Genomic DNA, 16,072 nt, shown 5'->3' with positions numbered 1-16,072 from the left:
GAAATTGAATTGCTAGAAGGGATTGGAATATCACCTACCTTCAATGTTGTAGATTTGTATCCATACAAATAGACAGAGATAAAGCTACAGAAGGAACCTACAGGAGAAGAAGTTCAAACTTTAAATTGGGAAGAACAAATTCTACTTCCCAAAGACAATCAAGAAAGAGGTGGAAGCTGTTTTGGAAAAAGGACTATCCAAAAGAACCAGAGGACTGATTTATTTTTAGTATCTAGTCAAATGCAACGGACAACTAGTAGAGGATACTAGTTGGATAACAACAACATAATTACAGAAGTATGGAGTAAATACTGAAATTTTGATGAAGAATTCTTTTCTTCCCCGGGAGTCTGATGCAAGAACATCCAGACTTAGCCAACAATGTGATTGTATGTTCACATGTTGTGTCTAACATGAGATGAATTTCATTGACCTGAGTGGTCAAAATCAATTCTTAGTAGAGAGGGTTGGATCTCTCAAAAATTATCTTTACTCCAATTATTGTAATAATTATAATATTGTATTATTTTTAGAATAGGAGATAAGTTCTTAGTATAAGTGTGTATCAGAGCTTGAGAATAGGGATTTAGTCGTTAAGTTGATAAAAATAGAGATTGCGTTGTCAATGCAGTTAGGGTAGGATTTGATTCGTGAAAGAGGAAAGAATGTAATGAGAAAGAGATTAGATGATTGAGAACAAAGTGAGTAAGTGAGAGTTTGAGTGAGAGATAGGGTTTGAAGTTGAAACAGAGGTCAAACAAACCATTGTAATCGAGCCGAGAGGGCCAAGACTCTCTAATTTCCATTTTGTTGAATAATTGATTGAGGTGTGGTGTGGATGCATCGTTATGGTGCAGAAATTCATTTGTAGCTCTGTATTAGCTTACTGGACCCTAATCAGGTATTTTTCTTTATTCATACATTTCATTGAATATCGCAGTAGATTAATATTAAGAATTAATATTGAGCTTAAGCGTTAAACTTTCGTTAAGCATCTTTATTAAAATTGTGAATTAAGCATGTGGTACTATTCCCAAGTAGTAAACGGTATCTCGCACGTGCTTAAGAAGAGGTAAATGGTATTGTTCCAAGTTCATGCGATTAACCTTAGCAGTCGACACGTAGCACGGGAAAACCACTTTTCTTGCGTCCTCTTGAACTAATATCGATCGTGCAAGAATCTACACGAGATTGTGTGACAGTCATTTGATTGATAGGGTGACATCGACAGAGGAGATCATTTGGGTTAGTTGGTGAGCGGACGATGCGATATCCATTGGATCTCGAGAAGTGAGATCAACGACACAGATTGAAGTGCTTGATAAAAGGAGAATTCAACAAGGGACCAATAGTGATTGGTCAGATAAGCAAGACCCTCAGGGGGAAAATCCACATACAAAATATGTTTGTGCACAGCTGATTGGTTATAAAGCTAACCAGTAGTCGAATTACATACTACCACCTCAATTTCATCAACCTCCTGTGTCAGAAACACATAAGCATGGGACATTGTTTGGCTCAGATAGAATCCATTTTGTCTCATGGTTTAGGTCCACCCTTGTGAGACACCTTAGGTAACCTCATTAATGTTTCTACTTCCCCTTATACTTTTTTCATACACCTATCAATTTTGTGCAATGCTACTATTAGTCTCTACTCTATTTAGTTTCTATTTATAACGCAATTAGAATGTTTTGGTTATGTACCTAGCCTTCTATATTATTCTATAAATTCTCTTTCAAATTATAAATACTAGATAAAAATAGTGTAGTTGGCTTTTTATGTTAAGCACTACCCAAATTTGATATCATTTTGAACTAAAAGATAGTTTTGTTGTTGCTTTGATTTCCTAATAACACACCACAACTATAGAAGTTCAAACATGTGTGCAACATATTTATTATGTAATAATATAATGTTCATAAACTTACTAAATAAATTAAAAATAAATAAATAATAAATTGGTTTTTTTTTGTTGATCCTTAATTAATATACATTGGTTGCTACTAGAACCAAATACCTAAAACGAATATAATCTTTCAAAACAGTTTGTCCTCTATGGAATGTAGAAGTTGTTGACGTGAATAGTAAAATTTGAGAAAAGGGTGAAACTCATTTCACTTTATTAGGATTACGTAATTTATAGAGATTTTGTTGATGACAAGAATAATTTGTTCATTAATAATAAACATAATCGTGTAATGGTAAATCCAAATTAGATCTATTCTATTTTAGTATGGTAATCTTCATTAATATATGGCCACAATTGTGAGTTAATGTTGTGAAAGCGTGTTAAAATTGATAAAATGAACTAATTTATCCAATCAAAGGTTAATATATCTATAATATTTATATATTATTTATATTATCATTATCTACATGGATCACTATGTTATTTGTCATTATTTATGAATTTTTCAGAGGGGAAAAAAATGAAGGAATACACTCAAAGGACCATTTTTTTAGCAAGTAGTAGTTTGGCGAATTAGGATTCAAAAGCTTCTTAAAGTAGTTTGAGGAATAAAATAATTTTTTTCGGGGTAAATATTTTATATGTAATCATAGCCCTTTTTCGTCGTATTATGCACGTAGATACATTTCCAACATAATAGAATCACCTGAACCATAGTTTGTATACAAAAGTTGTACCACTTAGAAGTTGACCTTCCTATTTTTACATGTATAATTTGAGAGGATGTCATGTCACCTGCCATTATTCATGGGAAAGAGGCTAGCCATGTGATCATGCGAAAGAAGACTCTAGAAAATTCTATATTGAATATTTACTTGAGAGTTAAAGAAGTCCAACTTGACCACTAGTAGGTTGTCCAGCTATGTTATAACGAGGACACTACGAGAAAAATGTGTTCCATCTATTTCACTGAATTTCATCCCATAGATAAGTTGACAATTTAGGTTGAATGAAAACATAGAGGCTTTGTGCACTATAACATCACCTGCGCCACAGGGTTAAGTTATCTTTAGTTGCATCCTCTTTTTGTTCAGAGAAAGAGAGCATAATAATCTTGCCTTTTAGTTGGATTTTCTTCTAAAAGGGTTCCTCAATATATCTCTTATGTTGATTTGTGGCCTATGATTCTTATTTTGATGTTCTATTTTTTTTGCGTGATTATAGTTTTCATCCATTAGCAATAAAAAATAATTAATAGATCCATAAATCTAAGGAAAAATAACCCCTTGTAGTGTATATTATTGATCTTCTAATATATTTAGTAAACCTATTGTGATAAATTATCTAGTGGAATATCCATCGCATTTTATGGATCATGTTGCTATCATAAAAGTTTATTTGGATATATTGATGGGATTTGTAAGTCATCTAAATCAACTAAATTGAAAGCCATAAAACCCCTAACATCATCGACAAATCTGTAAATAAATCTAAATATCCCATAGAGGAGAGGCTTATGTAGTTGGAAGCACAAGTCAATGATATATGTGAGCCTCCTCATGGTGTCCCCGACCAATAATATTGGGTTATTTAAAGAAAATGGGGGTTCTTGTGTGGAGGTCATATTAGAGGGGAAATTGATTATGAAGAACTGAAGAGGGAGTCTAAGAAAGAACCTAAAAAGGATCAATCTAGTTCTAGAGTGGTGAACTAGTAATAGTCCCTAATCAAAATGGAATAAAATGTTGAAATTAACATGTATCAAGGTGATATTAACACTTTGAATTTAAAACACTAATTGCAACAATTAGATGTTTATTTTATTGTTCATCATATAAAGGAGGAACATAATATTTTTCTTCTCAACTAAAATTAGACAACCATGCGCTAACCTAATGGGAAAGTGATATAGAAACATTGAGGTAGGAGGGAGATCCTATAGTGAATAAGTGGTAGGATTTAAAAGACCTCATCAAGTCATAGTTCTACCCTATTTGGTATGTAGAGGACCAACGGATCTTGTGACATTACCTCAGGTGGAAGTAGGGTATAACACACAAGATTACACTAGATAATGTAGAAAGATGTCCACAATGTTGGGTATCTAGCGCAAGAACCAATATTTACTCCTAAAATATCTCGGGCATATACATAACCATTTGTGGAAGTAATTTATGTTGTTGAATCCCACATTAGTGGATGAGGCTTGTGGATAGGAACGATACCTAGAGAACATAGGTTGAATAAAAAAATAAAATCAAGTGGGCCAAAGTATAAAGAGCATAAGGAAGCTTCCGAGGTGGGGAAGAAGAAATTGAATGGGGGAAAGACAAAAATATAGTAGCTATGGTATACCAGTGAAAATATACAAGAAACCACTATAAAATGGATGGCCATAGAGAGGATAAGTGTTGGAATGTTCCCTAGATCTCAGACTAAGGAACAAAAGAAAATACATAGGAAGAAAAATGTATTGGCTACTAATTCGATAAACTAGGTGAAAAGAATCTTAAAAACGGTTGAGAAGATTATTTGTACCTCACTAGATAAAGTGGTGAACTCAAGTACCCTTAAGGAACAAAAAGAGAATTAAATGACTAGATTCTTGCATATAAAGATACAAGTCAATAAGAAAAAGGTTGATGCTCTGTTTGACTTAGTATCATAGGCGAATCTCATTGTAGTAGGGTTGGTCAATAAAATAGGATTGATAATTCAAGATAACCTAAGGTCAGATCCATTGGGGTGGTTAAATACTGATGTAGATATAAAGGGAACAAAATAATGAAAAAACAGATTTGCTATAAGTGTTGGTTTTATTGATGAAGTAGACCTAATTGTGGTTCCCCTTGACATATGTAAGTCATATTTGGAAGTTACTATATGTACATAAATGATGCAATCTTCATGGAAATACGTGATCAATATTTCTTCATCAATGATGGAAAATCCTTCACCATTGACACACATAACTACAAGTCCAAAATTATGGTGAGCAGTGCTAGCCATGAAAAGAAAATGATTAGTATTAGTAAGAAGTATGTTTTACTGTTTTGAAGAGAAAATTCGTCTATAGAAGAGTCAGTGAGAGAAAATCCATCCATCGAGGGGTGTATTAAGGAATAGAGAAAATATTATAAGTTTTTCTATAGACATGCAAGGGTTTATTTCAAGAGTCTAAATACATACCACCCAAGAGGGAAGTGGAGCATGAGATCTAGTTGCTTTTATACTGCATGTTTCCAAACATTCAACTATACAAGTAATCAATTAAAGAAGTAAGTGAGTTGAAGAAGAAATTGTAGTAGCTATTAGAATACAGTTCCATTTGACCAATTACCTCATTATGCAGGTCACCCATTATCATTATGTCAAATAACTATGGGACTTGGCCAATATGTATTGATTAGAGGAAGTTAAAGAAAATTATGCTCGAGAGAAAAAGCCTCTTTATAGGGATCTGTGATTTTCTAGATTAGTTTCATCATCCCAAATACTTCACCAAGTTGAACATACTATCACGATATCACTAGGTTTGAGTTAGAGCAAGATATTTGGAAGGAAACTTTCAAAACTAGGGAGGGTTCGTATCAGTGGTCAGTCATGCCATTTGGTATATAAAATGCACTAAATATGTTCATTAGGTTAATGAATGAAACAATATGCCCTTTTATATATTCATCTATTATTGAAAGTTACCTAGGAGGAGCACATCTCACATTTGATGTAGGTGTTAGTGAAATCAAAGAGCACTAGCAGTCTTTTGTCTACCCATGGTATGGAATAGGTGGAGGATAGTTGAAGATCGATCCAACCAAGATGGAGGCCATCATGAAATGGTAGCTTCCAAATAATATTTTTGAGTTGAGTAATTTTGTTGCACTAGGACCATGGTTTAGGAAATTCATAGCCTCATTTTCAGTAGTAGTGATACCACTCCATGCCATAACATGTAGTGGAAATATTTTCTAGTGGATAAAGGGTCAGTAGAAGGCCTTTAAGTAGTTAAAGATAAATATCGAACAAGAACCAGTTTTGGCATTACCCAAATTACAACGACCCTTCGTTGTGGAGATAGATATGAGTTGATATGATATCGGAGCAACCTTGATGCATGAAGGAAGCCATGTATGATACCATTTTGAAACCATTCATGGGGAGTATAATACATTAATGGTAGAATTTCATTTTTAAATGTTAGGAAAATCTATCTTCAATTACAATAGACACTACAAAACTCATAAGATAAATATAACGCCAAGAACAATTGGCATGCAATAGGGAATTGCTTAAATGTGGAAGACAGAGTATGGTTACAATTGAATAAGGAAAAAATACATGATCTTGTGTTGGGCATGGAATCCCCCCAAGGCATGTTTTGGGGCTTAAATCCCAAGTTTTGACCAAGTCCATTGTAAATATTCCGCGATTTGTGGGCATGCAGTTCGAAGTCGTAATAGGCTCATAGGGTTGTCTGCCCTTGTTTTTGTAATGTAATGTCAGCTTGAAAGGTCTACCTATGGTTTTTGTACCATGGGATTGTATAAATAGAGAGAGGATCTAAGTGTAAAAAGGAATGACATCAAATAATCGGATGGATTGATGACGGAGTAACAGAAGCATTGAGTCAAAGTGTAAGTCATGTATTTGGGTCATAGAGTAGGAGAAGGCTCTGCAGCTGAGTGCGCAGAGGCCTAGTAGTCTGTAACTGAGTGTGCAGACCCCTGCAGCTGAGTGCACAAGGCAGGTCGAGTCTGTAATCGTGGGAAGAATTAATAAAAGAGAAGTTTTACCATATTTCTGTGTATCTTTTCCTATTTTACATATTATTGGGTATGAATTGCAAGTTTACTATTTATTTACTGCACGAACTCATATGAATGGGTTGAATAAGTAAATATAATATAAGGCGTCTGTTTTTTATAAGAAGATAGGTAAGATCTCAGATCTGACTTAGGGAAATAGTATAGATCACTGCTCCAGCAACGCGAAAACCCCACAACCCCTAGTTAGGGTTGCGTGAAGGCGAGTGTATTAGGGCGCAAAGGCCAGAGAAGTGCGCAAAGTAACATGCACGAAGAGACTCACAGTTGGACCAAATCACCACCTCAGACATCTCAAGGGTGTGGAAACCTAGTTCCAGCACCACGCCATACTACTTCGGGTGAGACCTCAGTCCACGCTCTGCAGACTGTTGCCAAAAGGGCTAGTAGTACAGGGATTTGTCAGGCCCCAACAACCCAACAAATGGTTCTGTTACTGGGACCGAGATCTGCATAGAGATTTCGGATGTCGTATCATTGGAATCCAACTAAGAAAGAAATTGAAGGTTGGTTGGACAGGAGAATTCACAAGTTTGTGGCGTAGGAGAACAAGAATCCGTAGCTATCAAAAGAAGAGTGGTTAGATTGCTACCTATACACAGAGATTCATGAAATTTACTTTGCATCTTTCCCTATTGAGTTGTACGAGTGGATCGCAAAGTTAGCAGATAGCCAAGGAAGGTGCAAGCTCGATAGTCCTATTGTGTGGACCCTAGAGTTGCTATGCAATTTGGAAGCATCGGAGGATAAGATCGTGTGCAATGTTAATCACTAGCTTGATCAAATTATAGGAGGATTCATTACTGAGTTCGCGATAGATACTTCAGTCAGCTATAGTGAGGTAGAGCGGCGCTTCCTCAAAAGACTGCGAGGTAAGTACATTAAGTCTCTGAACACTTAGACTAAAATTCTACTGTGTGAAAAGTGGATTATGTGAATACATTGGTGTTTGGGGCTACATGAAGTGGGATAATTTACAGAAACAAAGGTAGTGCAGAACAAGAGACTAGCCCCTTGATTTCACCTCCGCGAGGGAACAAAGAAGAGCTCGTGAAGGTATCACCAAGAAGTGTGATAAATTTGATAAGGCAGAGGATTCCACGCATACCGACCCCACCCACACCACTGCCAGTTTCATTGCCTTCACCCCCATCTTCGCCCGTACCACCTCTGCCACCATCGCAAGTCAATATGGCAAGCACGATAAAGTTTCCAGTGTTCAAGGGAGTAGGAAATGACGATCCGGACAAGTTTTGGTTTGTGATAAAACCTACATGGGAAGTGTAGGGAGTTAGTAATGACAATATAAAGAAAGCGATATTGGTGAGTGCTCTGCAGTATCGTGTGCTAACTTGGTATATTAAGCATTCTAATGACAATCCAAATGCGGGGATCGCAAACATCCAAACTGTGTTGAACAGAGAATTTACCAGACCGAAGACATAGGCACAGTCGATCATTGGGTTCAAGGAGATCATGATGCTACCACACAAGACTCCTTTGGAGTTAGGTCAGAGATCGAAGTTCACAATTCGTGAAGCTAATATGACTTTGACAGATGGACAACACCGCGAATGGTTTGTAGCGTCGCTAATGCCGCATTTAAGGAATGTGTTGTCACAATAGAGGCTAAAAACTTAGGCCGAGGCCTTGGAGATCATGATGAGGCTGCATGAAACCCTGATACAATATCCTAACTTGGGAGTTCAGTAGGTCCACACGCAGTTGGAAAACTTATGCCTTGAGATGCATAGTCTAAAACAAGACAGGACAGCTCACCCAGAAGTGTGCGACGAGGTATGGTGCGTAAAGTGCAAGGGTCAAGGACATGACAAGAACCATTGCCCGCTCACTACCCGATGTTTGCTAATTACCTCGTAGGAGGAGGATCGATGATGTTAATATCGGAGGCACAAGCAGGACCTAGCACGACTCCTATGTTGTGGTGCGTGATTTGTCAAATAGTAGGAAAGCATGCTACGGACTGTTGCCATTCGTTGCAAAAGTACATGCAGAATTTGCAACAATTGCCCTATAATTTCTATAGATCATTGGGACATGATGAGTGAACCTATAGAAGCTATGAACTGATGATGGATAGGACTCCCACCTATAAAGTTCAGGCCGAAACATGGCCCCTTGACTAGAATGCAGGGATGGCATGAACTAGATTTCAGGGACACGGACAAGGCCAAGGTGGAGGAGGACCTGGAAGAGGTCATTAACAGCTGATATGTTACAATTGCGGATGATCAGGACATTATGACTGTGATAGTAAGAATTTGACATGTCCATCATGCTTGTATTATACATTGTTTGATCATGAGAAGGAGGATTGTCTCACAATGATAGCGAGGCTATGTGACAAAGGAGTGCTCCAACCTCCCCCAATTCAGAACCTACAAATGATGAGGTCTGATCCGCGCAAGGAAGACCCTAATGTGAACATTGTGCTCCGAAGTGGAACTACAATAGGGGATGACAAAGGCAAGTAGCCTGAAGATACTACTTGGGTTCACAAGGCTCTGATGAAAGAACTAGAGTTTGATTCTGAGTGCGCTAAGGAAACCTTCATGGAAGTTAAGAATAGTTTCACTGATGCCTCCGCTTCAGGAACCAAAGACAAACTGGAGCCAGAAATGGACCCATCAATGCTCACGACGTTCCTGTAAACATGCATGAAGCTACTAAATGACAACAAGGTGGTAAAGGGACTGCAAGAACTGATAAATAGATGCGCTGGGAACTACGCCAAGATAAACGCGCGTAATCTAGAATATTGGAAATCACACGATGAGGATGGGAAGAGAAATGAGGTTGACTACGTAAATTGGAGAATACGAGATGGACCAAGTGATTCTAGACCTTGGATCAAATGCAAACATTCTGCCGAAGTAGACATGGGAGTGCATGGGGAGGCCTACACTGCAATGGTCTCCTATCCAACTGTGAATGGAAAACCAACAAAAAGTCCTCCCTATGGGAAGATTCCAAGGAATCACCATGGATATTGAAGGAGCAAGCACGCTGGCAGATTTTGAAGTGATAGAGATTGTTGATGATAACAATCCCTACCCTGCATTATTAAGAATAGATTGGGCCACTAACATGAATGGGGTGATAAATCTAAAGAAGCGGAAGATGATTTTTGAGGAGAAGTCTCTGCACATAGTTGTACCTCTGGACCCTACGGAAGGATCATGCTACATAGAGCCAGTGCACGACTATGAAAGCAACGACAATTTAGACTGCATCTACAAGATAAGTGCGTGAGAGAAACATTGGGTAAATCCCACCGCGGATGGGTGAATCTCATGGGAGCACAAAAGCTCCTATACGTCACATTATGACGAGAGGATAGAGTGATGGTAGAACTGATTACACGAGGTAACCACACTGAACTGCAACATGATGACAAGATCGTTGTGCTGTTTATCAGCGGATGTAAGGGATTTTTCTACTTATGATGGGTTAAGTGAGGTAGATGCTTTCCTGAACCGATTCGAAAGAGAAGTGTTGGAATAGCAATGTTTTGAGGCCTTGAAATGGGTACTGTGCACTACACCCATGAGGTGGTGGGGCACGCACCAAGGAATCTTTGAGGACTAACACGAATGCAGGAGAATAATTTGCATGCCATTTCGGAAGCCGCAGATGCGATTAACAGATAGGATTTCCGAATGAAATGATCTGTGCACACACCTGTCTAGATGGATACAGGCATATGTTACAAAACCTGCGTGGACACACTCACACTTCGCATTAGGAGACACGGTCAATAAGCTTGTGCGGGTAAGGAAATTGCATGAACAACCCCTCCGGTTTGAACGATGAAGTATGGAAAGGACAAGTGTGTAGAAGGTTATCCACGCAGCAGCCTCTAATGAAGTGTGCGAAGCACTAAACAAGGTCTATTATGCACAACGAACTAATTGAGACCTGCACGTACTAGCAGTTCTATGGGCTTATAGGACAATGTGGAAGAAACTGACGGAGAAGATGCCTCTAAGGCTGGAGTATGGAGTGAACGTTGTAACCCCACATCGTATAAAATTCCTAGTCCACGCATAGCAGCACTGGTAGATATGACGGCTTGCAGAGCCTTGGAGGAAGCAATCACACAGCTGGACAAATCAGAATGCTTGGGATCTGAGGAAGAAATCTGACATGGTGATATTAGGCTCCAAGAACTTATGAAAGAAAGGGTATGATTAAGGGAGAAAAGCGCTCTGGTGGAAGTGGAAGTTAAGAAGCTTGAGGATGAAATAAAGAAGGATTTTCATGATAAGAAAACCAGGGTGATAAAACAGGGTGCGCATGATCACGTTGACAAATTTGGGTACTACCACTGAGAGATGATAAGTCTGATGCCTTGGATTGGACCACATATTACTAAATGGATCACCCATGGTGACGCGCTACAGATGATAAAGTGCGCGACGCAGCCAGTAACAATAAAAGGTGGATGTTTTCCAAGAAAAGTGATGGATGACCGATTGAAACCCTATACAGGTGGTGCGGCCACCTGACTAGCCGTGGGAAGTATAGTCGTAGTGCTTCAGGCATTTGAAAAGAAGCACGGGACTATAAAATACTCTGCCCAGAGCTACACGACGTTGGAGCTGCACATAGGAGCAAAGTGTGATAAGGTCCCTAAGCTGGCCATCCTAGCTGATGTGCAAGTAGAGGCGCACATCCATAGATTAGTAGAAGTGCGCGCGAGGTGTAGGAAGAAATGGCCAAGGTTCAAGTGAAGCTGAGCCTTCAGATAGCAGAGCTGTGGCTGAAGGCACAACCATCCACTCCTCCAGAAATATGTCAACAATGTGCCAATGCTATTGCAGCAGGGATGGAGGAGATCAACAACGCAGTAAGGGACTTCACCAGAATGTTGGAAGAGTCATTCGACGTCCTCACCAATCTGCAAGAGGACCCTAACATCCAATGCTTAGAGACAAAGGTGCATGAGCTCTAGCAGTAGTATGACAGCATCAAAGACTGTGCAGATGGTGGCCCTCACACAGAGGCTCGCGTGAATGCAATAGGCCAAAGCGCTTAAAGAATAGGTCGACATAACATGGCAAAGAGAAGCAGTTTTGAAGCCGTACATTCAGCCTTGGATTGACGAGGCCTTTGTCATTACAACAACAATTGAAGGCAAGCTCGCGCAATTGCAAGGGATGCATGGAAGCAGTTCTGACACAACGGTGAGGGAACAATGTGTACAGGAGATTCTGCAAGCAGCTGCTCAATGCGATGCTGACCTTGCAACTGTTTGAGCAGAGTTGGAGGGTCTTGGCACGAAGATATCTACGTTGATAGAGTCTCTCGAGGGCAAGTCACGATGTTTGTGTTGGGGGCCTGTTAAGCATGGACTCCCCCCAAGGCATGTTTTAGGGCTTAAAGCCCATGTTTTGACTAAGTCCATTGTAAAGACTCTATGATTTGTGGGTGCTGAGCGTGAAGTCATAATAAGGTCATAGGGTTGTTTGCCCTTGTTTTTGTAATGTAATGTCGACTTGAAATATCTGACCATGGTCTGCAGACCATGGGATTGTATAAATAGAGCAAGGCTCTAAGTGTAAAAAGGAATGGAATCAAATAATTAGATGGATTGATGACGGAGTAATAAAAGCATTGAGTTGAAGTGTAAGTCATGTATTTGGGTCATAGAGTAGGAGAAGGCTCTGTAGCTAAGTGCGCAGAGGCCTATTAGTCTGCAGTTGAGTGCGCAGACCCCTGCAGTTGAGTGCACAAGGTAGGTCGAGTCTGTAATCGTGGGAAGAATTAATAAAAGAGAAGTTTTACGATATTTCTATGTATATTTTCTTGTTTTATGTATTAATGAGTACGAATTCCAAGTTTACTATTTATTTACTGCGCAAACTCATATGAATGGGTTGAATCAGTAAATATAATATAAGGCATCCATTTGTTATAAGAAGATAGGTAAGATCTCAGATCTAACTTAGGGAAATAGTACAAATCACTTCTCTAGTAGCGGGAAAACACAACAACCCCTAGTTAGGGTTACGTAAAGGCGAGTATATCAAGGCATGATAGCCAAAGAAGTGCACGAAGTAACGTGCGTGAAGAGACTCATAGTTTGACCAAATCACCCCCTCCAACATCTCAAGGGTGTGGAAACCTAGTTCCAGCACCCCCCCCCATACTACTTTGGGTGAGACCTTAGTCCGCGATCTGCAGACTATTGCCGAAAGGGCCAGTAGTATAGGGATTTGTTTGGCTAACTAACTTTCCCCACACAATACACAATGAAATTAACTCAATTAAAAATAGAATATTAAAACATATAATATTTTTTGAGCTTTAAATATTCAAACACAAAACATATTCCAAAATTTATAGTAAATAAAGCTTCAAAACTTCGATAATGAAAATAATAAAAGTTTTCCTACATTATGTGTTTTCATTCATTCTTTTATTGGTCATCTCCATGTTAGCATTGTATTCTTGGGAGATGTATGCAATCTTAATTCATAGCGATTTTTGCCAATAGAGGTTAGTTTCTCAATATGTATCAAGTCATTTACCAATGAAATATGTTTAAATAGAATTGTGCATAGCAGTGAAAAGGTATTGCAAAATAATATAGATTTCAAAAGAACCGAGAGTTGGTCAAAATAGAAACAATGATAGGATGTCTTCTGTTTCTTTGTTGAGGGTGCCCATAAATTTTATTTATGTGTGGATTTGATAATACTTTTCAATAATATACATATTAAATATAAACATTTTGACATATATTGTTGAATTGTTAGAAGATTAAGTTTTTATTAAGATAGTCAGTCGATTTGAAATCCATAGAAAGGGGGAAGTGCAGAGGTGTACAAGATGAATATTTTTGAAAACCATGAAATGGAAGTTGTTTTCACAACAATTTGATAAACACAACTCCTCTCTCGTAATTGGCTTTTAACTCTAGTCAAAAACCTCACCACAACTCAAGAGAGGTTGTCATAAAGATGCCTACTCTTAACTAGATTGTTGGGAGTTTAAGGAGGAGACCATATTGGGGAATAAAGATAATATTGAAAACAATATTACTTCGAAAATTTAAGGATAAGTTGTGGGAGGATAACGAGAAATAGGGAAGCAACCTTCTCTCTTGCCCATTGTTAAGAAGAAAACAAACATTGTTAAGATAAGAACTAATTCTCATGAGCTTCAAAGTCAAAATAGGAATTGGTCAATTCCCAAGGCCCCTTAGGATAATACTTTTAAATCAGAAAAATTTTTAAATGTTCATCTTTTAGATTATAAAAATAAATATTAAACAATCTCAACTAATCTCTTACTTACATTAATCCTATAAACCTTTAGATCACAATTTGTATAATTAATTTTAAAATTATTAATGATAAACCATATATATATATAATGTATATATATGATATTATCATATAATGTTAATCTTCTTAATTGATAAATTTCAAAATTATTAGATATAAATGTTCATCTTTCTTCTTTTAGATTATAAAAATAAATTTATTAAACAATTCAACTAATCTCTTATTACATTAAATCCTATAAACCATATTTTTTCTGTCGATAGATAGAGCAAGATCATCATCAACATAGAAGAGGAAAATGATTTGATAAATATTGATTAGGATGATAGCCGACCATGAATTTAATAATTTATTATATATTATTATATATATATATATGTATATATATATAATATTAAATTAATTAATATTATCATATAATGTTAATAATAATTTTCTTAATTGATAAATTTCAATCTTTTTATTATTAATTTATAAATATAAGTAATCCTTCACTATTTATCACAATCATTATTTTTTTTAGTCCTGATGATGAGTCTTGCTCTAACTCGAAACGTCGACAGAAAAAAAAACACTGTGGATTATCCGAATTAATTCTAACTTCATAAATGCAATTAACATAAATAAATCTTCATTATTTTTTTATTATTTCTTTTTATTAGCTAAACAATATTTAAAATAATTCTTTTTATTATTAAAATTTATTTATTTTAACACCCATTTATATTTTTCTACCCTTTCACAAACTCTTTCCCTACACTTTCATATTTAGAGCTTGGTTACGGGAGCTTAACATTCCTTAATTAGAAAACGCTGTGTAACATGGAGGTTGTATTTCCAAGCTCTTTCCATGTACCTTGGAAGTGGCTAAGGAATGGGAACAAAACATTCTTCAATTAGAAAGGGTTGTGGGACCTTGAAAATATTTTGGTATCTTCAATATCATTTTAATATTAAAAGATTTTTATTTCATTTTATTTCATTTTTTTATTTTGACTAGCTGAATTGGCAATTACGATGGTATTGTACTCGGGTTACACAGTCTCATGCCCCTACACCTGGGAAAGTCTTTCAACCGTTTATAGTGAAGTGCAGCACCACCGAACACTTTCTTTTCACCAATACTTATGTTAATGGACTACGCCTTAACATTCGATACTTAGTTTATTTTTCTTCATCAAGTATTATTATTATTCATTTATACCAATGAACACCCATACACATTCATTATCCACGACAATTATACATAAAGAACAAAATTGCAACAATATAAAGGGAGGGGCAACTCCCTACACAATGAGTCTGCCCAATTTCAATATATTATACAACTTTACAATTTTACAAATATGCTTAGGAAACCCCAAGTTTCATACTTAGCCAAATTTCCACCCGGAAACACCTTCATGCAGCCTCACCGTTTCAACACAAAAGTTTCCTTGCCTGAGTTGGGCGGGTACGCCCTCACACGGACCACCAACCAAAACTCCACAACCAAACTTCGCATCACCCGGCGGGCGGGTGCCTTCGTGCACCCTCCACCCACACATACGATCGTCGGGCAAGCGCCTACGTGCACCCTCCACCCGAGTCTCCAACCAGTGGGCGGGTGCTCTCATGCACCTTCACTGAAGACTTCAATCGGCAGGCAAGCGCCTACACACACCACCCATGTTTACCTCCGAATGGTGGGCGGGCACCTTCGTGCGACCCATGACCCACGCTTCACCCATCACCAAGACTTTGTGCCTATCCCGTGTAGAGCTGCCTGATGAGCGGGCACATCACCTGCGCCTTACTGTGGCCTTCTCCACCCTTCGCACTTCCTTTGATGCTTGAATGACTCCATTCGAATGCTCATTGATGGATGCCTTTCGCTCCACTTACACCCTCCATATATGCGGGCAGTTGGGTGAGTCATGCTGCCCGACCGACTTTTCCAACACGTTCAATTGTTTCCCTCATTTCTGCCAATTCATTTTCCTTCGTTGGTTGGCCCGCCCATCGCATGGGACCGCTAACCCAAC

Source organism: Pinus tabuliformis, chromosome X (assembly GCF_031772625.1).
Source record: "Pinus tabuliformis cultivar Carrire ecotype Pingquan chromosome X, CPIR1, whole genome shotgun sequence".
In the NCBI taxonomy this organism is placed as follows: domain Eukaryota; kingdom Viridiplantae; phylum Streptophyta; class Pinopsida; order Pinales; family Pinaceae; genus Pinus; species Pinus tabuliformis.
This window is presented reverse-complemented; position numbering follows the sequence as displayed.